This window comes from Lissotriton helveticus, chromosome 7 (assembly GCF_964261635.1).
Source record: "Lissotriton helveticus chromosome 7, aLisHel1.1, whole genome shotgun sequence".
NCBI classification, from domain to species: domain Eukaryota; kingdom Metazoa; phylum Chordata; class Amphibia; order Caudata; family Salamandridae; genus Lissotriton; species Lissotriton helveticus.
This window is the reverse complement of record NC_136068.1, coordinates 689,550,765-689,578,737: the sequence shown is the minus strand read 5'-3', so window position 1 is coordinate 689,578,737 and position 27,973 is coordinate 689,550,765. Positions and strand designations below refer to the sequence as shown.

General features: G+C 43.5%; 1 protein-coding gene across 1 annotated transcript in view; it reads right to left on the bottom strand.

The window, feature by feature from the left end:
* ERGIC1 (endoplasmic reticulum-golgi intermediate compartment 1) overlaps window positions 1–27,973 on the bottom strand; it is a 264,315-nt gene that overhangs the window by 74,975 nt on the left and 161,367 nt on the right. The gene's annotated exons all lie outside the window — the stretch shown is intronic.

Below are 27,973 nucleotides of genomic sequence, written 5' to 3'. Positions count from 1 at the left end.
GTGTTTGATAGTTTGAAAATGTTAATTACTTCTGCACTGAAAAGACAACACTGCACTTTCCGGTCCTTGATAACTCGGCCCGGACTTCCTTTTCTTAGGTCAGAATAGGGCACATTAATATGCAGTTAGATGGTTAGTGTTAGAATAGTGGCATTCGATGACGCTGTACAATTCTGGATTGTGATTTGCCCATTCATTTTAATGTACTTCTATGGTTAATTTGCTTATATAAGCTGTAAAATCTGGAGGGAAGCCAGTCCTCTGACTCCTCGACTTTAGAGGCAGAACCATTGCATTGTTGGTTCGTCTTATGTTTTTGACGCATAATATTTTGTCTTGAATTCATGTCTTTACAGCTGCGCTTGATTGAGCCTTTTAGTAATTCCCTATATTGATTTATTATGCAATTTAATTATTTTTACCTTCTGTATTGCACTTTGAATTATTTCTATAAAGCTTTATGGTTTGCATTTTACTACCGACTACAGCAGATTTAATGTTTAGAAATGCCACTTATTGACGTTGTATTCGGGTGCTGCTAAAGGAGACACTGCCTCTTATGTGCTTGTGGTTTAATACTGTCCCCAATCCTACGCAGGTGCTTTACCTGTGTTCCAATAGTGGTATGGCGTGGAAGTTTCATAAACAACATGGGTCATGTTTGGTATTGAATAATTTATTTATAGAGGTTTTTACATCGTCCTAGGGTGGGAGATTAGAATATTGTTGCATATTTGTACAGGCTACTACTATACCACCCTAGTGTGGTGAAGCGATAATGCGATTTAGATATTGCCACTGACTTACCTTCTCATCACAAATTTTCTGTGGCTTTCGGATTCTCTTGTTTTAATTTGTGTGTTCCATACTGTTCTGCTAATTTATAATCCATATAACTGCACTCAATTGTGCGTGAAAATCATAATAAAGAAAACTCGACTTAAAAATAAATGTACGTTTGCAGCATGCAGTCAGATGCACAGGAGTTAGATTAAGAACTGCGGGGTACTTCATTAGATCGGATTTTCTTATGTTCCAGGAACTCTCCCGCTTTACAAGCTTTACTTGTGAGCCTGTGTTCGTTAAGAGGAAATGTGTTTGCCAGAAATAAACTTTTTTCCACACAAGAATGCTCAAAATTCTGTATGACACTATCATACAGGCAAGGTCTGGTGGCTTAGTGGACTAATGCGTGCACTGTACTGGCCAATGTTTGACCTCATGGTCCCAGGTTCAAATCCCGTTGGGTCCACTCAACCCTTCATCCTTCAATGAAATGAGTACCATTGAGTTGGGTAACAATCATCTATTATTCAGTGCCAAGATACCCTTTTGGATGAACGTGTGCGTTACAAATAAAACGGGTTATGATACAATGATTACTTTTAGGAAAAACTAGTATAGTAGATTTAGGGTAAGGGGATTACGTGGTGTCATTTCAGTGAGGAGGAGTGGCACTAATAGCTGGTAACAAGAAATCAAAACTTTAACATTAGCTGTACCACTTTACCTCCCGCATTTCTGAGATCAATTCTGCCAAAACTGGCACAATAGACAACTAAGATGGATTAAATAAGTAAATGGATTTTTAAATTTGCCATTCGATAAAAACCACTGCAGCATTTAAGGAAGAATACTCCTTTAATGAAGAAGAAAAAAAAGGCTCATAAAAATAAAATCTCACCAAAAACCTACTGAGAACAACCAAGCCTGTAACTGAGTCACTCCTCTGGCAGAACATCTGCTACAAAAGAAAGCACAGGGTATTAGTAATGTAGCCCATGTCAACCGTATCCACAACACAAATGGGGCGCTGAAAGGATGAGCACACCAAGATTCTAGTCCCTTCCAAGAAATGGCTTATTCATTGCAGGGTCCTCGCCCTAGGAAATATGTCTGACCACAATGACCGACCGGCAGTCTCCAAGATACCAGCTGCTTCATCCCCAGGTAGCCCTGAACAGGGACAGCAAGCAGAGTGTAGCCACGATGCACAAGACAATGTACTTACCTGAAAGCAACATAAAACGGATATTTCAGAAACTCAGATTTATTTTCTTCCTCACAGCCGCCTCTGGGCTGCCTTCAACTACCACTCGGGTAACAAGAACTAGGGGTGGGCAGAATGTTTCATTCTGCCTGCGGAATTAGTGGAATTTTACGACTCACTGTTACTCTTGTAACATGGAGTTCCAACCAAATGTTGCCAATCGCCGCGCGGCAGAATTGTTTCCCACAAGGCTCCAGAAATGCAAGCTGGTGAGCGCAAGTGAGATTTTGATGTCTCCAATAGTGATTTTCTATTTTTTTTTTTAATTGGTATTTATACAAATACAAACAACATACAAGAGAATCGATATATATGTTTGGCCTGCCTATTACAGGGTAAGTGGTTATGGTAAATATTTCGGAAGGTAGCCCCTTAGTTCGTTATACAGAGCTGGTAGGATAAGGATAGAATAGGAGGAGAGGAAAGGGAGAATAAGTGTAGAAGAGGGATAGTACTGAAGCAGCTTAACTAACAAACATTCCGAAGGTTGCATGTAGTACGATGGTTCACAGCAGAGTCATTATAGGTTTATGATGGGTCGTCTGGGGACAGAATCTTGTCCAAAGTTTGCCACAGGTTCCTGGAGGAGGCCTCCCAGGGCGAATAACTTAATGCCAGGGTGTCTGCCCCTCTTAGATAGGGGATCCAACTGAGCCACCCTCTGTATGACGTTTTAGAGGTATCTTTCAAGTTCGTAAGTATTAGCTTGACTGCAGCAGTTATCAGTAGGTCCATTAGTTCTCTTTCTTCCTCTGAGGGGAGGTCGGTTTGGATGAATGCCGTGGAGAGCGAGGCAAAGTCTCTTGTTATTTTACAGTTGAATGCTTTGTCTATGAAGTCTAATACTTGCCCCCAAAATCTTTTAAGTACCGGGCACAGAAAGATGAGGTGTTCTAGGTCTCCCTTGCCTGTGTTGCAGTTCCAGCATGTAGGGTGGTCTCTGAGGCCCAGTTTGTGTGGTCGGTCTGGGGTCCAGAATGATTGTGTAACAGCCAAAGTTTAGTCTAGGCCAAGACTGGGGTGATCTTATTGCGGGTGGCGGAGGCCCATGGTGTGCTCCACTCCCGATCGCTTAAGTGGGGGCTGTGTGCGGCTGTCCCAATATTCTTTCATTTTGTTTTTGATTTGGGATTTTTGTGGGGCAAGAAGCCCATTGCCAGTTTCACCCCAACAACTCCCATGCAGCACTCCACAGCATATGCACAAAATTTAACCTCAAGGACGCATGGAGATTCCAATAGTGATTTTCTAAAGCAGTGGTTGTGGTCAGAGGGCTGCTGCTCGTGTAGATGCTCTACTCAAGCGGCAACAAAAACAACTTGAATGGCTGCTCGCTTTTGCAGAGCATATGGGGTCACTTGTGCTGATTACTTAGGGCTGCACGCACTACCAGTGGTACATTTCAGTGAAAAGTGCATATTTTGCACCCATTGGAGGAACTCTGCAGACTCTCAGGAGTTTTTATGCAACTCCGAGGAGTTCCGCTGCGTAAAACTCCACGAGTTCTGCCCATTCCTAAAAGGAATGGTGGCTGAGGCAGTGATACCTTAGCAGACTCAATCAGTCACTAACATTGGCTCATTGATGGTGTTACTTGACCTGAAAATTAATGGTAATTAATCCTACAACCCAAACAATAAGGCCTGTAGAGACACAAGTCAGAATCATTCTGGAGCTTTGCACTCAAGTGAGACCTGTAGGTTAAGATAGCACCATGCTCATAGACATTCCTGAATATCTTTGTTGTGATGCATTAAGCTATACTAAATCGGATAGCGGGCCATGACTGGTACACTTGGCATCTTGTGGTCACTGTTCTACAAAATAAGTGCTCTATTCATTCACATTGAAGACTAGAGGGGTCAATTAAGATTTAGAAGTGGGGAAGCCTCCAGATTTCCGATACTGGAGCCTCAGATGTCTCTACCATCGGAAATACTTCACCCAGTGGCGCTTCAGCCACAGGGACGCCGGCCACAGTGGCAGGCGATCGTGGCATTTTTTTCCCTGTTGTGGACTGCTATACGCGGAAGACAGATGCAGCCAACTGAAGTGAGAAATATTCCCTCACTCGCATGGAGAAAAAGCCTCATGCACCAGGGTCACTTTTTCCGCCTATCAGAAAAACAACATTAGAGGTTGGGGGGAGGTTCTGAAAAGCAAAGGGGGCCGTAACAATGTTGTTGAGCAACTCGGCATTCAGCTGTGAGGAGTATGCATTTGCTTATACAACAGATGCACTCTGGTCAAAGAGATACCCACTAACTGGAGGTGATCTCCCAAGAGGGAGGTGGGGTTTTGTAGCCATAGGTGAGAGCCATCGCCACCTTGGAAAAAACAGACTGGGGGCAGGTATTCTATTCAGAAGTACACACTCAACATCTCACAACAGAGGCCAACACAACCAACTCCTCAGTGGATGATCCCCCCCCCCCCATGCTCAAATGATTCCACATACCACGGATAGTGGTATTGTGGGGTTTTGCACAACCCTCTGACGTCCCAGATAGGTAGCACTTTGGGCAGGTCTGCTCAATATTTACACCCATACTATGAATGTAAAAGTAGAAAAACATTTGTAGAGTCATATCCACCAAGCTGTTCTTCTAAGAGAACCTCATTGCTAAACTGCATAAGGAAACTACTGTAGCATAGGAAACAACCAAACTTCTCCTGGCTTCATGCTCAGGTGTCAAGGCTCACTACACAGGAGACTGTTTTTTCCAATAAAACTCCGAAGTGTCCGAAGTGTCCGAAGTGCACAGAGGCCGTCTGAAGAAGCAGAGGAACACTGTACACGATCTTGCAGAATGATACCCTTTCATCAGCCTTCTCTCAGAACAGTCCCTGTCATTTTGGACAAAATGGGATCCTGGATGCCAGCACAGTAGGGCTCGTAAGTCTGATTCATAGGGGCACCAATCACAGCATTTTCACACTACAATCTGCTATGGCACATTTTTAGAGACTCTGCTCTAGGGTGGTTCACCAACAGAACACTACTGATCAGCATCTGGGCAGAGAGAGAGAGAAAGCGAAAAAGTGTTCGTTTGTACACACCAAGAAGGCACTTATGACACCTTGTCCTGTCTCCTATTCCCTAGAAAGGAGCTCACTGAGAAGTAAACTCACTCAGGCTTAGACATCTCTATCTTGTCATTCACTTGGTGTGTCTCCAGAGGCAAAGGAATAGTGGCTATTCATTGCCTGAATGCACCCCTTTAAGTCTCTGAATATACTGGTGAGGGTGGGTGGATTTCTCGTTAAATATCATGATTTTGATCACTGCAATCAAGGCCATTAAGCCATCAATGTGGATATTCCACTAGTACTGGTGGCTATTGCCGGCCACTTTGGTGAAGACCTTTTGGCAATCTATTTTAGCAACAGCATAACCACTTTCTCTGGAATCCCGGCACATTACTCAACGGAAGACCAGTCCAGGTCTTAACCGCTTCAGCGCGGCGCGAATTTTCGCGCTGTGCTGAGCGTTCTAATGAGCCAACCGACGCTCATGACGGAACCGTTCCATCATGAGCACCGAAGGAGCTATAGGTCACGGGCCATCCCTTCTCCTGTGGTTTTGATCCCTACATTCCCACCACACTTCAGTGAAAGTACCAAAGGCTTGCCCTGGCCATCACTAACCTTCAGATCAGCGTGCCTGGATCTACACAACATGATCACTTTACTTCCTTGGATTCCTGAGATATTTCATGATTGTGCAAGTATTTCTGGGGCTGCTATTTAAGACATTTCTCCTAATTGTTTTGTTGCAACATCTGTCCCTTTTGGAACACCCTGCTCCCAGTCAACGTCCACCAGCATTCAACAGTCTTTGCATACTCTGAGATTGTCTCTTCCAAGCTGAGGAGTGCTGCAGCAGCTCTCATTTTGGATGCTTTTTCTTGACCTTTTCCATCAATTTCAAACCATCATCCGAATGGACCTACTTCTTCCTATCCATTGACTTACCCATTCAGACTTATTAACCAACATGCACCTGTTTCCAAACTCACATTTACTCTTCTGTTAAAGGTCTTAATACTGTGCAGGGATTGCGCTCAAACTGCCTTACAACCAACGTGTTTATCTTCACTTAACTCTTTTATGATATATATTAAGGACCATAATGGTGTCATTCTCGCCCAAAGACTGATGTAGTCCGCCGTATTCTCTTTTACTATTAACAGTTGCATCTCGCTAGTTAACTCTAACATAACCAACAGAATGAGGAATGTGTCTGACACAGCTGGTAGGTACAATGGGGTAGAACATTTAGAGCTAGCTGACCATGAAGCAGTTCCATTTTCCAAACTATATTTCTTTCTCCACTTACTCTGTACTGATCTTATTTCTCACAAAGTCAATCATGCAGGACTTCACTTTGAACTTCTCCCGTTAGATCTGGCGAAGTATCATGGATAGTGTAGTGCACACACGCACAAAGCGGGGTAAAAGCTTTTCCGGCTATGAAAAATCATAAATATGATATCACACCTGCAGTGCTAATCACCAATCTACTCAAAGTAACTGTAATGCACTCAACACATGAACTGGTCTCATTTTCTTTAAACATTAGAAGTACCACAAACACAAGAAATTGTGGACCACCATAATACCAGCAGTGAGCAAATGTGAAAAGGTATTGGAGGTTGTGTTGGCTTGCATGGATGCCAACATGTTAAGAACACCAGAAAGAACCCAAAAAGATTACAATATCACAGATATAGCATCCTCTAAGCAACAGATTAGGCACTTACGTGTTAGTGAAGATACTGAACAGTGAGAATGTAAATAGCACCACTTTGTTGCTACGGGGGGGGGGCATAACTCTTCTTTACCAGCTAGATATACATTAATGTAATATTGAACTATTTATTGCTATTTGAAATACCTTGCCTCTCAGATACTTCACAGCGCTATGAGGTTCCAGAGCTGGGAACATCCTACCATTTGCATACAAGAAACATACGTATTTTCACTTTCTATTGCACCACATGCTACCTTTTCAGCATCCTTGGGCAACTCCAAGTTTTGGAGCAAGAAAAAGTAGAACCGGGTATTATTTACTATTTTCATACAGGATATATTTCTTTATCAGTGCTTTGAACACCACCTGCATCTTTCCAGGTAGGACACATTCGAGCACTTTATGGTCCTGGAACAATTTAATGAATAATTTGGCATAGTGCATTCTTTTCCAGCAGGACTCGCACGTATTATCAATTCTGGGCATTGTGCACCAACATGTCACCTTGGAGCACCTCCTGGTTCTGGAGCAAGACAAGGAAGAGAAGGGGTGGTTGAACACACAGAGCAAAGGAAGACAGATGTGGTGGGGGTCACATCACCTGCTTCGCCACTCTACAGAGCCTCCCTAAATACATATGACATCAATGTCGCACCCAAATGTGCCACGCTGTAAGTTCTTACAGCTTTCCATGCCATCCTGGACTGGCAGGAAGAACTCTGCTATGTGCTGGTTAATGGGCAGGCATCCCTCCCAGGAGGGGCACCGCATCCATGCACTCACACTAACTAAACACAATATACAGCATTGGCTGGCAGAATCTGCCTACATGTCCCTCTCTGGCAGACGGTAATCAGCCAAAAAGAAGTGGGAATAAATAGCAGGTGCTACAGGTTTCATCTTAGATTTGGAATTCAAAGGGGTCAGTAACCATCTGACTGACTGAAGCGCGGGCTCTCAATTCAGAGCCCGAGCTACACTTAGCCAATCAGAACACTTTTACAGTTTGTTGCACTGGCACCTTGGTAAGGTGGTTACGCTTACTCGCTAAACAGGGCAAGCAGGCCTGAGAATGTGCTCACCCTAAACAAATTTGGGCCATTGCGATGAGGAGAGTTGATTTTTTTAGGCCTGCTTTGGATTTCTGGGGTGTGCCCAACTAGACTAGAGTTATATAACTACAATATTTTGAAATGCAATTTACAAAAACTATGTTCATAGGAATCTAAAACTGCTTCAAACTTCACAGGCCGAGTTCTACAACACCACTGACATTCACAGACCTTAGTTATAGCAAAATATGGCAGGATTAAGCACCATGTATTGAGAAAATAAAAGTAAAGATTGCTTCAGCTTTCACTGGTGGATAGGGATTGCACTGACAGTTCAACTGGCGGGATCATCAGATCAGTGGTCATAGTCTACCACACCAATTAACATATGAACAGTGAGATCGGGTCCTTGCCTCGGACCTAAGCAAAATACTACATTCACTATTCATGGATCTTCTGAATGTTTTGCTACATCTGCTCCAGGAGGAGGAACAGATTGCCACTGTTCCAAATCTCAACATTGTATGTAGCAGAAAACGGCAGAAAACCAAATTATGCTTGGTTTAAAAAAAACAAATGCATTTAGATCCATAATTCTGTGGCGATAACCTTGTTACCAGGAAGCATTACAAATGCCAAAATAAGTTTGCCTGTACACAGAAGGAGTTTTTGAAGCTAAGCACTGAAACCGTCTCTCATTCAAACCAGTCAGTCTTTACGAAATCCCTGAAGATCTTTCTGTTGCCTTGGGTATACTGACAGCTTCTAACTCTCTTGCTTTCCCAGTTAGCTCCAGGACACCATTTGGGGTACCAGTGCGCTCTACAGATTTAAATCAAATCATTACACAAAAACAAAATACCAGATTAGACCTCTTCCCCTCACTGACCAACTCGCTATGGATCAGCAAGGGCATGTGCTCAATCAAGTCTGCTGGAAACTAAACCTATATCTGAAGTATTGACCTTAGATTTATGGAGAAGGTGTGTTAGAGCCATCTGACCGGCAAGGTGTGGCTCTATTTGGACTTCATATTGGAGCACTTCAGCAAAACAGTTCGTAGAACACAGTGCCTCTGCAATTTTAGCTCCAGAAAAACCCAAACCGTAGCTACACAGACAGGGAAAGAGTAACTTGTGGATGATTCGTGGAAGTCCTCAGTCTGTGAAGTGTTGCATTTTCTTTGGGCCTGTTCCAATGTAACTCATCAGGATCATGTGGAGTATACATTTAATTCTGAAATTGACCAATGCAAACATTTCAGGACGGGTTTGGTGCAGGTGTGATCTCTCACAGACCTTCAATAATTCCATTCCAGTGAGAATGGATCACTTGACTACAGAAACATTTCATACAAGCTCAACTATGGCCTCCACGTTAACCCACGTACATCCAGAACATATGAGACCATGAGGCAGCATGAGACAAGACCATGAGGAAGCATGAGACACAATCAGGCATCTGCCCATCACTAGAACACACTGCACTGTACACCAGCTGCTCTGAAGTGGCTTCTCAATGAGTCACAACGTCTGGGTGTGGAGCATTTTAATATTTATACATTTATAAGGCACCCATAACCCCTTAATGTGGTCATCCAAACCACCACCTGTATTCCACCATGGCTGCTATGTGAATCACAGCTCCTTGTTAGGGATTTGCCGGCAGCGAGAACATTCCAACAAAATCAAGTCGCACAAATATTGAGATGCCTGATGTAATTCTTAACCTGTACTAAGCACATTAAAGCAGTGGACAGGAGTTATATGTATGCACTGGAATCACTGGCTGCAGATTAAAATAGAGCAATGAAAATGACCTAACACTTCTTAAGACATCTAAACTGCACAGATCATACTCGGTGAGTCAGGAGAAGGCATGTGTCGAAATAAATACTTGCACTGACGCCAAGGTCTCATTCCTAAGATTTGAGGACTTCAAACTGCGAGCCAAAAACTGGAAAGGCCAACCTTTAATACAAACCTTGGATGCCACTGAGGCATCATCAATTTTATTAAAACATTTTTGTAGAACTATGTCACATTTCCAAGAGAGAGAAATTGGCGTCTGCGTTATATTGGTCATAAGAAAGCAAGTCAGACATTTTTACCACTGAACAATGCTCAATGAAAGTTTATATTTTGAGCTAGTAGCATCTTCATGAATTATAGATATCCTACTATTTCTACATAGTAAACACACCACATAATCTTGGGATACACAAAACAAGCATATGCTGGCACAGAAAAACCAGAGGAATTACACGAGAAATTTGAAATAAACAAAAACAAAAAACGTAAAGCCATGGAACCACCTTCTAGAAATAGCGCCTGCAAAACTGGTTAAAAAAAAAAAAGAGGAAAAAAGGCAAAGTAAGATGATCAATAGCATACCAGTATAGGAGAGCAGGCATGGTCTAATACAGGTGGTGAAAAACATGATACAGGTAGGTCTGGGAGATTCTCACTCGTCATTAGTGTCTGTCCAAGTACCCACCTAAACAAAAGTTGCCAATGGTCAAAGAGAATAAGGGAAATCTGAGCAAATATTAGCTCAATATACTAGCAAATTGACATTTTTTTGCTAGTAATAGGTTTGGGGTTCATACGTAATAGGACACCTAATGTGTATTACAGTAGCGGCTGGTGTCCTTGAAGAGTGGCAGGGTGAAGACAGACAAATAAAATAAATGTAAAAAAAAAAAATCACTGACCTTCAGCCAGCCGTGTCGTGCTTTTATGCTTCAGTCACCTGCAGGCTCCCAGACTCCTCTGCGGCCAATCCAGACACTGCTCTCATGCATGAGAGCAGCGGCAACACAGCTTGGGTTGGAGCCCGCTTCAGTGCGCTTGTGGGTTTGGCCGTTCGGATACCAGTGCATACCACTCCCCCTCCAGTGACGGTCAACCCCTGGCTCCTACCCCAAAGACTCAGCCGGGAAAGGTAAAATAAATTGTGTATATCATTTTACTTTATGGTCGTTTTGAGGCAGCTGGCAGGGAGTGTGACGCTACTCCACAATAGCGGAGGAGTTGCGGCTGGTGTATTAAGTTTTAAAGTCATCTTTTGGATGCATTCCAATAGGAGTTATGACCTCTACAACATTTGTCCACAAAGGTATGGAAGGTTAACAGATCCCAAAATCCACAAAAAGGTAACTCAGAAGACTACTATGGCCCATTTTAGAAGGATATAGAAAAGTGTGCAAATAGGTTTAAGGCTACTTTACAACTTTATTTTTCAAAATGGCTCAGTGCAAAGCCATTTTTTAATATATTTTTTTCAAAAACAGGCAGGCGCTGTTTTCCAAGCCGATTTGCAAGCAGCACTTATTCCCTGAGGCAGTCAAAGTAATTTCTTGAAAACAAAAGGTGAAAACCTCCCAACAATGTTTATGCACACTCAGCCCAACACGATGCCTCCTAGATGAGCAGGACTAAATTGAGCAGGACAAGTCTGATGATGTCAGAGAGAGAAGAAGGGAAAGATTGAGGGGAGCTTTCAGGACACTAACACAACAGTAAAAAATGCAGTCAATTTGAGAAGTTGAGGACTTTAAGGGTAATACGCATCCAGTGCATGCGTTGAAGAGGAAATAGCAGAATTTCTGAAGATGGTGCTCATAGTGCTCTGGAGAACTCCTTGGCCCTGTAAGCACACATAACTACTATTGACAAATATGTAGGCCCTCAGCCCAGACAAACATCCACAGGCTGGAGAAGCAAGTAGAAGCTACGGAAAGGTTCCGAAGGGATCTGATGGACACAACCATTTCAAAGCAACTGATGCAGCACAAAATAAATATCCGCATAGTTTGCTCAATAACCGGTTATTGTTTGCTGAGAATCCAACAGCCAACCATCTGGGATTACCACTTCAGTGTTGGTTGTTGACCTCCAGAAGTGAACTGTACACAGAGTACAAGAACATTCCATTTCTAGTGGAGAAACACTGTTGTGGCTTCTTACATGTTTAACACAGTATACAAAAGAGCACAGCCGCGATTCACAATGCAGTAAGTAGGGAAGGAAGGTATGAGCCTTTAAAAGCTCATGAAACCCAGTGCAGGGGAGATTATGCTTAACCAGAATTCCAGAAGTAGCACAAATGACAGCATGTTTCTTTTCACCATGATGGCATTCCTGAAATAGAATGGGTTGACTCTTTGCCCCATGATTTCGGATGTAGGCGTTGAAAAAAATGTGAATGACAACACTAGGCCAAAGGAAGAAGAGGGCTGACTTAAAGCTACTAAAAATGTATTATATATTTAATTCTAATCAGATGAAACCGTGTAGCCTAACGCAGACCTTATCAGAGTCATGTATTAGATTAATTCAACAAAAATGTACTTAAAGAAGATTTAAAGAGGTCTAATTTTTTACTTTGTTTTTTTAACTAGACCATGCCAGCATAGTTCTGGAAGAGCAATCATATGCCCAACTGCGGTCACAAATGCCCCTGTCCAGCTGCCATCAGTAAGCTCAGCAACACCACCCTTACGCCATAAGTAAGGCAGATGGACATATTCCTTCAGTAAGCACAAGGACAGGGACTTCATGTCTTCAGTAAGTGGACCCTCACTGTCATGGTGCCATCTTATTTATATATAGGTTTTATGTAGCGCTAGCTAGACCCGAAGAGATCAGGTCGCTTTACATATAATGCGGGTAAACCATTTGTGACCTTCAGGAAGCACATGGCCACTACCCTGGACGTGCAACCACGTAGTTTTGGTGGCATCAATATGCAGACAGGCGCTGGCTTGATGCAGTCAATAGGTGCGCTGACACGTCAGGTCGACTCCACAGGCACTACGACAAAATGTTAGTGCTTACCCTACAGGATCACCAGTTAAACAAACTGCAATCAGAGGTGCGCTAGAATATTTTTCAGTTAAAATTACTATCACATTATACCTATCTCTATCTAGGTTTCCTGATTTGTGAGCCATACATTGCAGAAAGGACCTAAAGACCAGACAGTGCAACTAAACAAAATGGAAAAGACCAGCTGAGAAATGTTCTGTTTTAACTACCACACGTGCTAAAGTAACCTGGTGCTGTTTCAAGACCGAGCGGTTACAGGAAAAGAAACATTAAACACTGTAGTAAAATCAACAGAAACAAATCCGCATAGCAGGCAGCGCCCACTACTTACGTTAGGCAAGACCTTTACATAATGTTTTGCATGCCTTAAAACACACACCTTAGCTTTGGCGTAGATTTGCATTCAGGAGGTGTTGCCATCTGCTTTACCTCTCCAAGAAGTTGTGCAAGTTCACTTGCACATCATTTAAAAATGATACCACCCACAGGAGGGAGGCATGAATGGTATGGATTGAGAAACAGGTCAGAGACAATTCTAGACTGACACAACACGCCAACACCTTGTTGTGGGAACAGGTTAATGGCGGGGCAAAAGGGCAGATGACATAACTACTAAGAGATCGCAAGGCTCCAATTACGCTTTGGGATCCCATGAAGTTTCATTTTGGGAAAGGAGGGGCCTGTGGGTTGGAACATATAATTGACGCCTTTAAACTGGGTCAGCACAAATAGCTCCCATTGACGAAACGCTTGAAGAACTCACAATGAAACAAGGTGGACAAACGGAATGCCGCTGGGTTTTAATGATGTTACAGAGAATGACGCAGAGGTCAGAACGGATAAATGTCCTGGTTGACAAGTCATTTTAGCAAACAAGCATTAAAGGAGGCACGTAGGTTAATTATATAAAAATGCATACTCTGGCTGCCACCACACAGATTTCTGCAAGATACTTTATTAACCACATGGTACATCCCGCTGGAAGTTAAAAAGTCCATTACAATGAAATTGTGTAGGTTCAGTGGCCATTTTGAAATGGGCTGCGGAGTAGACCAATGAGCCGGCAGGACATGCCCACCAATGCCAAATGTAAGTGGTACATGATGGCTTCGCAAAACCAATTGTTAACAGTTGGTGGTCAAAATCTACCTAACAGCCAATTACCTACTTCAGTAACACTTATTAGTGGCCCAAACCCAGCAACCATTTTTTTTTAAAGTAGCGATGAAACCCAGCTTACATTTTAGAAATGGACAGATATGCCCCAGGAGAGCACTTTAAAACGGATGCATTTTTCTGCGGTCAGCTTTAAATAATATGACCAAATAACCATAATGGCATCCTGATGTAGGGCCCAACACTAGTGCCGGATCCTCTGAAAATAACAATACCGGGGCTGGCCCCCTTAAACCTGGAGCAGAGTTACTCTGAGGGTCACCTGTATAACAATACTTTCAGCTCAGTTGTTGCAGACATAGGTGGAGAAGTGATCCTGGGAATGTTTGCATGGCTGGTGCAATACCAATTCCACAAAAAACGTGCTCTAAGGTAAATCACCTACCTTCAGCACCACGAAGTCAGTGATACTGCATGACCAGCAGTACAAAATCACAACCGCAACCTGTTCTACAGCTTGAGGATTCTTTTTCGCTGAACTTTAAATTCAGCATTATTCCAGAGCAAGCAATTCACTACTCCAATATCCTGAATGGATGAAGCGTGCACACTCATTTTGAGTATAGCATTCTTTGGCCATTTACCTCTAGCCCATAAAAGTGTGCACCAAATCACCCATTAATAAAAAAAACGATACTTATAATCCTAGCTCATCATGGGGAGCCTTGAAAGTATCCGTTATGCAACAGCTCTGCCTCTGTGCCGGATCCAATTACACTATAAAAGAATTGCTAAGCTATTTTGAGAAACACATCTATACTGAGGGCTCTTATGAAACGCAAGACTGTACAACAATAAAATGCTAGTCAGAAGCTTCTGAGCCCACTAGTACAGACGAGACCAAACCTATGCACGAATATACAAGTAACAAAGCCCGCTGTCCCTTCCGTTGATTGTGTGCATTACTAGTCTTCTTAAAACCCCAGAGGAGTCCTAAATCTGCAACAGTCTCCAGGAGCAAACCTGGACAGATTATCCGCGGTAGCCATTGCGGATGAGCGCCCAAAGAGAAGGTTCTGAGCCCTTCAGTGAGCTTGCAATAGTGTCTGGTACTCGAGGTAAAACCATACATGCTAGAAGGCCTTCCTCAAAATTTCCTAGACCACAGACACCCCCATCAGACACCTATCCATGCCTTTAGCATTTTTAAAGTCCTCATAACTATTTAATGAATAGTACTCGACTGAAGTAGATGTTAGTCATATTTTCCCTTCACTCATCTAAGGCTTGCATATCAATGCGCAGCGGTCTATGTCTTGATATGGAATGCCTCAATCAACTATACCGGAGCAAACTCCTTTTGTAAATACAGCCATTCTGCTTTTAGTGCAGAAAGCATGAAAACTAATAAGTCATTTCCTATTTTTGAAGGTTCGGCTCGTAGTAGATGCTATTTAGTAAAACCATTAAATTCAAAACCCTGGGGTATTGGTTGCTAAAGTTTTTGGGTAAAAAGCACACCAATTACTGAGCCACTTGTAATCGGGACCTTCACTATGAACCAGGCTAACCACATATGGTCAATTCGAGTTCAAAATATATTTGTTGTGCTGTGTGATCGACACAAAAGACTAAAATAAAAAGCATTAAGAAGGAATGCAGTTGTAGCTTAACCGTCAGAATGCCCGTGTAAAATAATAATAAAAAAATAACCTATCAGTACAGCCTAAACGAGAACATATTACATTAAAAATGCAAATTGGAGAAGTGTAAATAATTCTGATGCACTAAAATGCCAAAATGTCCATATTATAAAGCCTTCTAGAATAACAGCAGATATGAAGTAAATTTAAAGTCGGCTTGATGAAAACGAATGTCAAAGGAAACAGGATTGAATATAAATAAGGTAAAACGAAGGCCACCTTTTGTGTTTAAGCCACACCCCTCAAATAAAATAAATAAAGGAGGGGTAAACTGATCATGTCAGATGAATAATTAACCAAAATCATTAATTTATTTGCAAACTAGGTTTTCATTTCTGGGCGGTGACTATGGAAACCAGCCTACAACCTAGTAATGAGTCACTGGCAGTCCAAAATAGTGGGCCTTATTCAATTGCTCACCAATGCCCATGCTAGGCGTGGTTTGTGCCATGTGTATAGGAGATTACCTCAGAGGGTGTATACCAGCTGTTTAATAATTGGGTCAACACAGCATGTCCTACTTGAATCTACATAACAGCAGGGTGATTACAGATTCTCTAAGGTTCTGAACACTCAGGAACACATCCACCCACTATAAGCATAAGCTGTGCTAGCAAACATATAAACACTTTTACAGACAGGAGGTTGCAAGCACCCAAGGCAAAGTTGGTGGGTCACAAACGGCCACTGTGGGCCACTGGTGAAAGGTTACATACAAGTAAAGAAGGCTTCCAAACAAATGCTGACTGAACTCCATTCAGTGGACGACCATGGAGCAAACGGACCTGTTGAAATTCACATGCAACAGAACATGGGTTTTGAGGATTTAACCATGAAAATTGCTCAAGACATTCTCCCACCAGGAGACTGACCAGCCAACCCTTCTCCACAGACCTCTGGAGCATGCTCTTCAGTTAACAATAAGTAGTCTGTGTTACACTCAGTATTTGCAACTACGCTTTAGGCCTGTGCTATGTACAATGTCCAAATAGAGAAGATAGTTTTTCTCTCAAACTACAGAACAATCAGATTGCTCATGCTGCGCAGAAGCCAAACTGCTGCACAACAGAACTACAAGTCACACAAAATATGATCATCAATGTGATAAAAAAGGAAAGCAATCTACAAGATCTAGCAGAAAAGCACCAATGAGCCTCGTTCCATTCTATTGCTGGCACCAGTCATGCTCCATCTTCTTCCCGGCTATCTAGAGGTGCTAAATAAAGAATATCATATGTAAAGCCAAAAGCTACAGGCAGCGACCACTGCCCTCTCTCCCTTCAATGCAGGTGCCTGGTACAGACAACCCCCATCTCCTGGCACAGGTTATCCAGAGGCTAGTGCCAGAATGCCAGGCAAAATACCTCACCCCTTTCCTTCAAATGTGTACATCACTTAAATACCTCACCCCTTACCTTCAAATGTGTACATCACTTAAATACCTCGTACGGCCCATCTGCAGGAGCCAAAGATTGCTCCCACCATTTCCCAAGTGCCCATGGCAGGGAAGGGACTACTAATGCCCCTTTATAAAATAGCCGGTGTCAGGAATGATTACATATATACAACCTAAAACCACTCCTAATTTGCAAATGACTGACAGAGATCTCACCTCTTTGCTCACCAGGCATGAAGGCCAAATTCCAATATTTTTTTTTCACATCAGGCAGATGCTTACTCCCTCGTTTCTTCAACTGCAGGGACCAGGCAGTGTCTGCCATATTAACTCATACCAAGACCTCAAGCTCCAAAGGCAAGCATGCTGCGACAGTCTTATGTAGCTATCCTAAACAAGTGTTTAATAATGTTGGTAATGAGTACAGGTACCTGCTAAGTATCAATAATATAGTCTGAAAACGAGCCAGCGATGAGGCCAAACCAGAGTTTGGCCTACTTCAGCTGATCTATTGAAAAATCTTACCCAGCTGAACACCTGCTAAAGAAAAAACTAGTATATAGTAATTCCATGTCAGCAAAGTACTACTATCATTCGTCATCGGAAGGTACAGCATGTGTAATTTGGATTGCCAAAAGCATCCAAACCAATAATTAAGGAAATTAAGGCATACGCAAACTACAATTTCATGCATAAATTAAAACACACATCAACAGTTACTCAGACACTTACGCATGCATGCATCAGCAGAAGCTGGACAAATCAAAAGCACCCTTTCAGATGAACTGTGAGTAGTGCTTAGATAGCTACTATATTTACTATACAGTTTGTTATGACACAATGCTTAGCTAGCTTGACATTGTTTGGATGCCATCACAAGACGGGCCAGAATTTCCAGCCTAAGCAAGGCAAGCTTTTCACTTCCTTTTCCTCAGGTCACAGGATTGGTCCAAGCGTTTGTGTGCAGTCCACTTTCCAAGGAGCAGACTGCAAGATCATCAAGGACGGGTTTCCAGAAAACCGACATATTTAGAGGATGGACATCGGGAACACAATAGTTTGACTTCAGAAATTCAAGTTTTGCTAGACCCAACAATGGGTTGAATGTGATGAAAAAGTAAATGCCTGGATGTTTAATCAGCGAGGCTAGGTAGCTTAAATGTTTGACTCACTGGCGACCAGGTTTGACCTTGTGATGAGCCAATGGTCTGACTCAAAGATGAGTGAATGGCTTAATGGTTCAACCACGCTAGAAGAATGAAGGATTAAAATATCTTAAGGGTTTTTATTTATGAATTTCAATAAACATGGCGACAAAGTGCATAGTGAAATGTAGCATGGGTCAGCGCAACATACACAGAGATATTGACATTGTTTATTCGAAGGATTACTGATTCGGGGGAAGCAGAGGACGAGGTTCGGTGCGACGACCAGACCGCACTCAGAAACCTTTAGCACGACTGAGCGTGATACCTCTGCCACACCCTAGGGAGTACTTTTATCTCCAGTTGGAGGTTGGAAAGCAAACATCAAAAAGTAGCTACCACTCAAAGGGCACCACTTTTGACACATTGGTGGGTAAGGAAGTTTCATCACTATTCCTGTCCTGACGAAGCGCCACAGATCCTCCTAACCACTAGGGGCACAAAACACGTTGACTGACTAAAGTTGGACCCTAAAGAGGGAACCCATATCAGACTACCAGGGTACTTTATGACCCTATTGGTAGCATTTACCTATAAAGGTTTTTAATCTGTCAGGGCGGCCCAGTTATTAAAAGTAGTAGGTGGCCTCCCTGACCAGTTTTAACACACACCATCATCATATATAACATACCACCCCACGTAGACCCTACCTTGCATTATTCATACGGAATACCAATAAAAGATCTCCACCAAATTGATGCTTCGGGGGAACCATTAGGCATTGCAGTACATGCCCGGCGAGGAGCCGAGGAGCAATAGCCCTATGATGAAGCATGAAATCCCTTTGGGATGTCTGAGGGCAACATGAAACAGTCCGGTTGACTGCCACCGTGCATATGCCAGAGTCCTGCACAACCTGTCGACATCTCTGCTTTCTCTTTAGGAACAGTAGCCAGAATTTTTGTTTGTGACAAACCAAGGCGCACGGACACTGGACCTCTTATCCAGCTTCTAGTCTCACCTCCTCTCTCTAGGAAATCCTTTGAAACATACTATATTTACTATACACTTTGGAATGACACGAGATTTAACTAGTTTGACATTACTTTGATGCCATCACAAGACTGGCTGAATTTCCAGCCCGAACAAAGCAAGTTTTTCACTTCTTTTTCCTCAGGTCACAGAAATTAGTCCAAGCGTTTGTGTGCAGCCCATTTTCAAAGTAGCAGACTGCAAAATTATCAAGGACAGGCTTCCAGAAAAGTGCCATATTTAGAGGATGGACATAGGTAACAGTAGTTTGACTTCAGAAATTCAAGTTTTGCTAGACCCAGCAATGGGTTGAATGTGATGAGAAAGTAAATACCTGGATGTTTAATCAGTGAGGCTAGGTAGCTTAAATGTTTGACTCACTGGCGACCAGGTTTGACCTTGTGATGAGCCAATTGTCTGACTCAAAGATGAGTGAATGGCTTACTGGTTCAACTACGTTAGAACAATGAAGGATTAAAATAATTTTTACGAGTTTGATTGATGAATTTCAATAAACATGGAGACAAAGTGCATAGTGGCATGTAGCATGGGTCAGCGCAACATACACAGAGATATTGATACTGTTTATTCGAAGGATTCAAAGATTACTGTTTCAGGGGAAGCAGAGGATGAAGGTAAGTGTGACGACTAGATCGCACTCAGAAACCTTTAGCACGACTGAGCGGGACACCTCTGCCACACCCTAGGGAGTACCTTTATCTCCAGTTGGAAAGCCAATATCATAAAGTAGGTACCACTCAAAAGGCACCACTTTTGACACATTGGTGGGGCAGGAAGTTTTCCTCACTATTCCTCTTGATCACTAGGGGCACGAAACATGTTGACTAACTTTAGTTGGACCCTAAAGAGGGAACCCACATTAGACAACCAGGGTACTTTATGACCACATTGGTAGCATTTACCTATAAAGGTTTTTAATCTGACAGGGTGGTCCAGTTATTAAAAGTAGTTGGTGGCCTCCCTGAGCAGTTTTAACCCACATCATTATACATGACATACCACCCCACGTAGACTCTACCTTGCATTCATCATACGGAATACCAATAAAAGATCACCACCAAAATTACCCTTCAGGGGACCCATTAGGCATTGCAGTGCCTGCCCGGCGAGGAGCCGAGGAGCAATAGCCCTATGATGAAGCATTACATCCCTTTGGGATGTCTGAGGGCAACATGAAACAGTCATGTTGACTGCCACCGTGCATATGCCAGAGTCCTGCACAACCTGTTGATCTCTCTTCTTTCTCTTTAGGAACAGTAGCCAGACTTTTTGTTTCAGACATAATCCAAGAAGCACTGGCACTTGACCTCTCATCCAGCTCCTAGTCTCTCACCTCCTCTCTACAGGAAATTCTTTGACACATACTATATTTACTATACACTTTGGAATGACAATACTTAACTAGTTTGACATTACTTTGATGCCATCCCAACATGGGCCCATTCAAAGCAAGTTTTTCACTTCCTTTTTCTCAGGTGACAGGAATGGTCCAAGCTTGTGTGTAGCCCATTTTCCAAGGAGCAGACTGCAAGATTATCAAGGACGGGTTTCCAGAAAACCGCTGTATTTAGAGGATGGACATAGGGAACACAATAGTTTGACTTCAGAAATTCAAGTTTTGCTTGACCCAGCAATGGGTTGAATGTGATGAAAAAGTAAATACCTGGATGTTTATTCAGTGAGACTAGGTAGCTTAAATGTTTGACTCACTGGCGACCAGGCTTGACCTTGTGATGAGCCAATTGTCTGACTCATAAAAACAAAACAGGTATATTTGTAAAGAGCACGTTCACCCCAACGAGGTCTCTTGGCGCTGAATAACAGACGTTGATTGTTACCCAACTTAATGGTACTCCCTTTATTGACCTCAGATGGATGAAAGGCTGAGTGAACCTGCCGGGATTTTAACCTGTGACCATGAGGTCGAACACAGGCCCCTGCAGTGGATGCATTAGTCCACTGAGCCACCAGACGTGGACCCAGACCCGGACTCAAAGATGAGTGACTGCCTTAATAGTTCAACCACGTTAGAACAATGAAGGATTAAAATATTTTTTACGAGTTTTATTTATGAATTTCAATAAACATGGTGACAAGGTGCATAGTGGCATGTGGCATGGGTCAGCGCAACATACACAAAGATATTGACATTGTTTATTCGAAGGATTCAAAGATTACTGATTTGAGACTGCATGATCTAGTTGTGATGAAAACAGAATAAGGAGGTCGGCATAGATGGAACATGTTGATTCAAAAGTTTGACGCCAAGCCTTTCATTCTAGACTCTTCCTCTCATACACCCAATTTAACAATTGAAATTACCATTTCACAACTGTTACAAAGACCAAAAAATGGATGTATGACATTACAACGCATGCTTTTACATCGCATGCTTTTACATCGCAGTTTTAACAACGCATGCTGTTACAACGCATAGCGCTTTGGGGTGCTGGATAGTGAATAGTTTAATTTACTATTCCAACTCCAGTCCCCGTGGACACTAGGGAAGGTGTTGGATAGTAAATTAAATCTATTCCCTATCCTAGAGCGCCCCCAGCGCAATGCGTTGTAATGGTTTGCGTTGTAAAAGTTGCGATGTAAAAGCACTACGTGATAAAAGTTGCGTTGTAAAGAATGTTTCCCCAAAAAATACAAATATTAGCCAAGCCAATAAGTCTATCCTATGCAAGAGATATTGGCTTTGCCAATGTGTTTTAGCCATGTTGTACACCAGAGCAGCTACTGTCCAGCATACCTAAAAGTTAGTGGTGCAGAATCCAGTGCCACAGAGTGGAAGGTCGGAGAGTCGAGTGGCAGGTGGACAGAGCAGAGCAGAGCGTCCCAGAGCAGAGCGGAGTCGTGTAGAGCAGAGCGGAGTCGTGTAGAGCAGAGCGGAGTCGTGTAGAGCAGAGCGGAGTCGTGTAGAGCAGAGCGGAGTCGTGTAGAGCAGAGCGGAGTCGTGTAGAGTACAGTGGAGTCGTGTAGAGTACAGTGGAGTCGTGTAGAGTACAGTGGAGTCGTGTAGAGTACAGTGGAGTCGAGTAGAGTACAGTGGAGTCGAGTAGAGTACAGTGGAGTCGAGTAGAGTACAGTGGAGTCGAGTAGAGTATGCATGGTGTGGTAGCACACTGCCATGACAACACATTTTCAATTGAAGTGACCATTACATTTACACAAACACTTTTGCAACTAAAACTAAACAGTGCACAGACGAAAATGTGTGGAAATGTCATCACCTCAGTGTAATGATTTGTTTAGATCATATTCAAATATTTGTTTCCAACACTTCAGAAATAACAAAAAAATAGCAAATTCTGATATATTCTGAAAAGTGTACACAGTTCATTTAAATGTGTGCTAAAAAAACAAACAAAAAAAAAAAAAACGTTCCTACCTACTCCCAGTATCCAGCAAGATTGTCAATAAATCCTCTCACTATGAAGCAGAGAAAGAAAAGTAAACCGACGTCCTTGGACAACAGCGCCTGATAATGGACCTTGGACTTTGAATGCACAACAAATGTGTCAAGATAAGAACAAGATTTACAGGCTTGTTTATAGAAAGGGAGCACTCATAAGGATAAGACCTCACCTGATATTTGACCTCGGTCTTTTGAATGTCACACGTGACGAGATAAGAACAAGATTTAAAGGCCTGTTTACAGAAAACGAGTTAGTGGAAGAATACAGTAACCAAGGTTTAGGGGAGGGACATAATGAACCTGGGCAGCCTAATGCAAATAAAGCCAGCAAATGGAAAGCAACAAAACGTGAGTTACAAAGCCAATTGTAAGAAACGGACGAAATATGTTCCTAGGTCAACTTTCTGAAAGTCCCCAAAATGTCTAAAGGAAACACAGACAACTATGCTATCTGGTAGCCTGCGATGTAAAAACAGATGCATGTGAGCTCTGTTCAGCTCCCAGAATGCAGGTAACCAGGCACTTTGTAAACAAGGGGACTTACCCTCACCTCATGGGTTGCATACGTTGGTATCATAGCACACCCTGGCCGGTTTGCAGATGCCTATGCTCTTGTTCTATCTTTACTCAAATGACAACAACTCAAGGGCACGGAAATCTGCGGATCCTATGCCCAGGTCTTTTTAGGTCTCGTCCTTTACCATTGCGAAGCAATGGGAAATGGGGGAGAATTCAAGTGCTCGATCGGCTAGTGAAACCACTGGCGTTTCTTCACAGTGCATGTGAGGTCACGTGGCCACAAAGCGGGTCACGTGACCACACAAGCATCTCCCTAATCCGCCTGCCCCCACCAGGCTCGCATTCCCGCCCCCTCACCAGGCCGCACATCTGCCTGCCACACTTCTCCTCCCCTCGCAGGCCGTGTTCCCTCCCACCTTTCCTCCTCTCTGTCCCTCTCTCTCCGTACATCCTTTAACTGTGTGACTGAAGCCTCCATTACTGTTGCCTTTATAAGGGTCGCTTGCCTTTATGTTTCTGGTGCACGTACATGTATCCCAAGCCGCACGCGCGCTTCCTTGTATTTTCTGTGCTGTTCACACCGCCGCGTGACTGAAGCTTGCATTACTGTTCCCATTGTAATGGGCGCTTCCCTTTAGGTTTCTCGATACATGTTTCCAAAGCGAGGGAAGCACTTGAATTGAATTTTCTGTGCTATTCACATCACCTGTGCGAGTATTTTCTGTGCTATTCACATCACCTGTGCGAGTAAAGCTTGCCCTACTGTTTCTTGTGTGAGGGATGTTGCCCTAATGTTTCGATGTGCATCTATGTCCATGAACGCGCTTCTATCCGCCCGAGCCGCCTGCCTCCACATCAAAGCCGGCATTTCTCCTCCCCTTATTATTCACTGCATGGCCGGCCGGCCGGCACATCAAAGGCTGCTGCTCCCCATGCGTCTCGTCACCCTTCCTCCCTTGCTTCCAGTTAGAGCCTTGGTTTCCTGTTGCTTGTTGAGTAAGCGGTCAACTTAAAAAAATACAATTGCACAAGATACCAGCAGAAGACTGAAAGCATGTTGCTGAGAGACATGTTCTCAATTGCGAGGTGTGCCTTTGCATAAAAAAAAACTACAGAAGGTACCAGCAAACCGCCTTTTACTCTGTCATGGAATGTCACAAACCTTAATGAAAAAAGCTGCGATTTTTCACACCCGTTTCCACCCGTTGTGCTTTCTTTGTTCACATTCGTGTTCTTTCTTTATTCCCTTCTTCTTTTACCCATGCCCTCTTGAGCCTTTTTCTGTTCTTCCCATTGTGTCGGCGCTCCTCGTTTCCGGTTTCTACTCCTCGATTCCCCCATTTAACCATCTTTCTAGCCTCTCTGCTCGCCCTATTTTTTCCCATCTGCCTATCCCACCCTAACCACTGTTCCTCCTCCCTCTCCCCATAACTAATCTTCTTCCCCTTTACCCAAACTCTCCCCTCCCCCGTCTCGCTCTCACCCCTCGCTATCAGTCACCCTAGGCCACGGATCAACAATTCAAATTGGAGGAAAGGTTTGCCTGCCTGGTAGCCTTTGCGACAGCTCTTAACATTATAGAGCAGATGCCACGCACCCACCGAGAGAGATAATAATACAAATAAGTATTGATCTGACTACCACCTTCCGTTTCCCCTTCCAGTATGTTTGACTCTTTCCATCCGTCTATCCCCCGTTGCTGGACCCCTCCCCTGCTTCTCCTCTGGGAGCAGGGGCGTAGCTACCATTGGTGCAGCAGGTGCAGTGACACCGGGACCTATTGCACCCTGATAAATGTTGCATTTTACTGCCACATCAGCATAGGGAGCATGTTGCTTCCATGCACCAAGGCCAATGGCATCCTTCTACACCACCGCTTCGGAGAGAGGGATTTTACTCTCTGAGTCTATCCCGAGTCTTTCTTCTTGTGTCATTGTCCTACTCGTGGGTCTCTCCATCTCTGAATTGCATGATCTCTTTTTAACCCTTACGGTTTTTCATTTAGTGGTATTTATTGCTATTCTAGACGAGATTGGTGTTTTATCACACAGCTGAATGGTGCAAAGTTTACCGACCTCACAAGGATGAGAGGCTGGGAGGGGCACTCGGGCTCGAACATACGACCTTCAGACTTCACGTGCTTGCCTGCCATTCATTTTGGTGCGTTGGTGTAAAGAGCTATCATTTGCGCCTTGTCTTGTCTCTCTTTTACCGCCTCTCGCTATTGCCCTTCGCCGCCGCTCTTTTCTCTTCATCGCTCCCGCTGTCGTCCTCTCTCTCCCTCTCTAGCTGTCTCGGTTGCATTGTGTTCTCACTGCCGAGATCAATCTCTCTCATGCCTTTTTGCCTCTCTCCTGATGTCTCTGTTTTTGCCCTCTCGCTCCCTCGGCCTGTTGAAATTCCTAGCAGTCCCATATTATCTATCTGCACTGTCTCTCCCTGTTCTGCTCTGTCTGCGTCGCTCTGTCACTCTCTGCTCAAGTCACTCGTTGGTATTCCTCTGCACCCTCTCACCCTCTCTCTGTCCCACAGTCTCTCTTCCTCCCTTTATCTCGCTGTTGTCTCTAGCTCTCCGCTTCTCGCCCAAACCGTTATCGCCCGACTTTGTCCTGCTAACTTCCTGGGTAGCCCCCACCTCTATTCTATTGCCCTTTCATTCCTAAATCTCTGCCTTCATCTAATTTGTTCTCCGTGTCTCGCAACCCCATCTTGCCCCCGTGCTTCTCAACCATTCTCTACTGTTCTTTACCCCTTTCTTGCTCTCCCTCTCTTCTCCAGCCCCCCCCCTCTCCCTCCCCCGCAGACTCTCTGTTCGGGCAGTCTCTAACTCTCTCTCATCTCTTCATCATCCTCTCTTTTTTGCTGTTTCTAGCTCAACCCCTCAGCGCTGCGGCCTGACTGGTATGTTATCAGATGTTTGGGTAGCACCCATTCCACCTTCAGGCTGTCAAGACGCTGGGGCTCGCTGCGTCCCAAAACCAACAGCCACACAGGAGGCAATTGAGTCCCAAGCATGAAGTACCCCACCGTTCATTCACTCTGCTCCATGGACAGACAAGCCTGTGGAGAAAGGAGGGTGTGGATAAAGTTTGCCGGCATGTCCCTTCGTGGTTTAAGACACTTCTCGTACCGAGAAACATAATGCGCTGGGTGACATGACACAAATAAAATAAAACAAGCATTGGCATAGCCAATAGGTCTCGCTTGTGGGACCTTATAAGTATTTTGTTTGGCAGCACAATATCCTTGTAACAAAATACTTATAAGGTCCCACAAGCGAGACCTATTGGCTATGCCAATGCTTGTTTCTTTTAGGGGAGGTGAAGGGGGGCGGGGGAAGGGGCGGGGGAGGGTTCATGGACAGCACATGGTTGTTTATTTTGTCCACATATGCCTGGGCGGTGAACTGCACTCCATTGGCGGAGTTTGCACTTCGCGGTGCTCGCGGAGTGCATAACACTCCGCTTCGTGATGTGCAGCAGAGTTTTTTCCCCACTTGTGATCGCAAACGCTAAGTTCGCGATTGCGAATGGTAAGTATGTGAGCGCGAGCTGCTGCTCGGGTAGAATCTGAACCCGAGCAGCAGGAATACCAGCATAAACTGCAGTTCGCACTGCACTCCACTGCTCGTGGAACTTCGGAGGGTTTTTTGTAACTATGCGGAGTTCCGTGTAGCAAATCTCCGTGAACTACACCCAGGCCTAGAAAGCCCTAAGAATGCAACTACGTGAATCAGCATGAAAGCTGGATTGCTTGCACAATAAAATGTACATAAAATGTGTAACTTAAAAACCATTTTACTAAACTATTGTGCACCCATAAATACCGTTTCTCTGATGGATCATTTAGTAAAGCTAGTTTGATGCATGTCAATATTTAAAAAACATTAGAAATATTCAGTAAGTGGAAAACCATTAAGAGCAACATGAAAATAAATTAAGAGCCAGATTTTTAATAAAAACCACAAAAGACAACCTGTAGGTATATGACCTCGTATCTATGCAGATTTATGACTTTCAGAAATTCACAAGAGTTTAGAGAAGCAGGTCTTAAACCCATACACATAGCAACTCTTAAACCTATACAGATAGCAACCTTTTGTGATTTCCATTTTCACATGAACAAATTCACATATATGATCATATGAAATTCTACAGAGTGACGACGAATTCATTTTCTGCATATCACGTTATTCCCCCCTCAGAGAAAAAAGTTGTACACTTACCCCAGTCAACATTAAATGTTTCCAACCTTCTCCATTGTGGGTAGAGATTGGAGAAGAGTTGGTAAATAACCATAAACATGTTAGAGTGTGGGTGCGCATAAACTCAAAGCATTCTAATCCTGTAACTCCCACTTGATCTCTATTTGTAGCTTTTGAAGGGGGCTTTGCTGAAAGGTGTCAAAATCATAGCCTTTTTAGAATGCAAACCCAGATATATTACGATATAACAAGAAAGGCCATTATAAAAGCTCTGAAATAATGAAAGTCCTGACAAATTACGTCACCTCACGGCATGGCACCATACGGGACACTTCACATGTTGTTATTTTTTTTTAAGCACAACTAGATTTTTGGGAGTTCTTCGTCCCTCAGCAATAAAATAGGTAAAAAATTAAATTCCACAAGCCCATAAATACTTCAGTTATGGCATTACAGTTCTTTTGATCGTCGGGGGGGGGAGGGGGAGCTTCCAAATGGATTAAAGGTTTCCATTGCAGATCTAAGTCCCAATTGCTTCAGTGGAGACGTGCAGTCAATAGAGAGCCCCATTTTTAGGTAAATGTTTCCTATTTCCTGGGTTGTTGGTGTCTGATGGGTGAGATGTGAACAGCTAGTTGGCGGTGGCATGCCCTACTGAGTGCCTCAATAGCCAAGTAGTTGCATATATGAGCTGTGCATGTTTGACATGCAGAGGTCGTCAGCATTTGCACC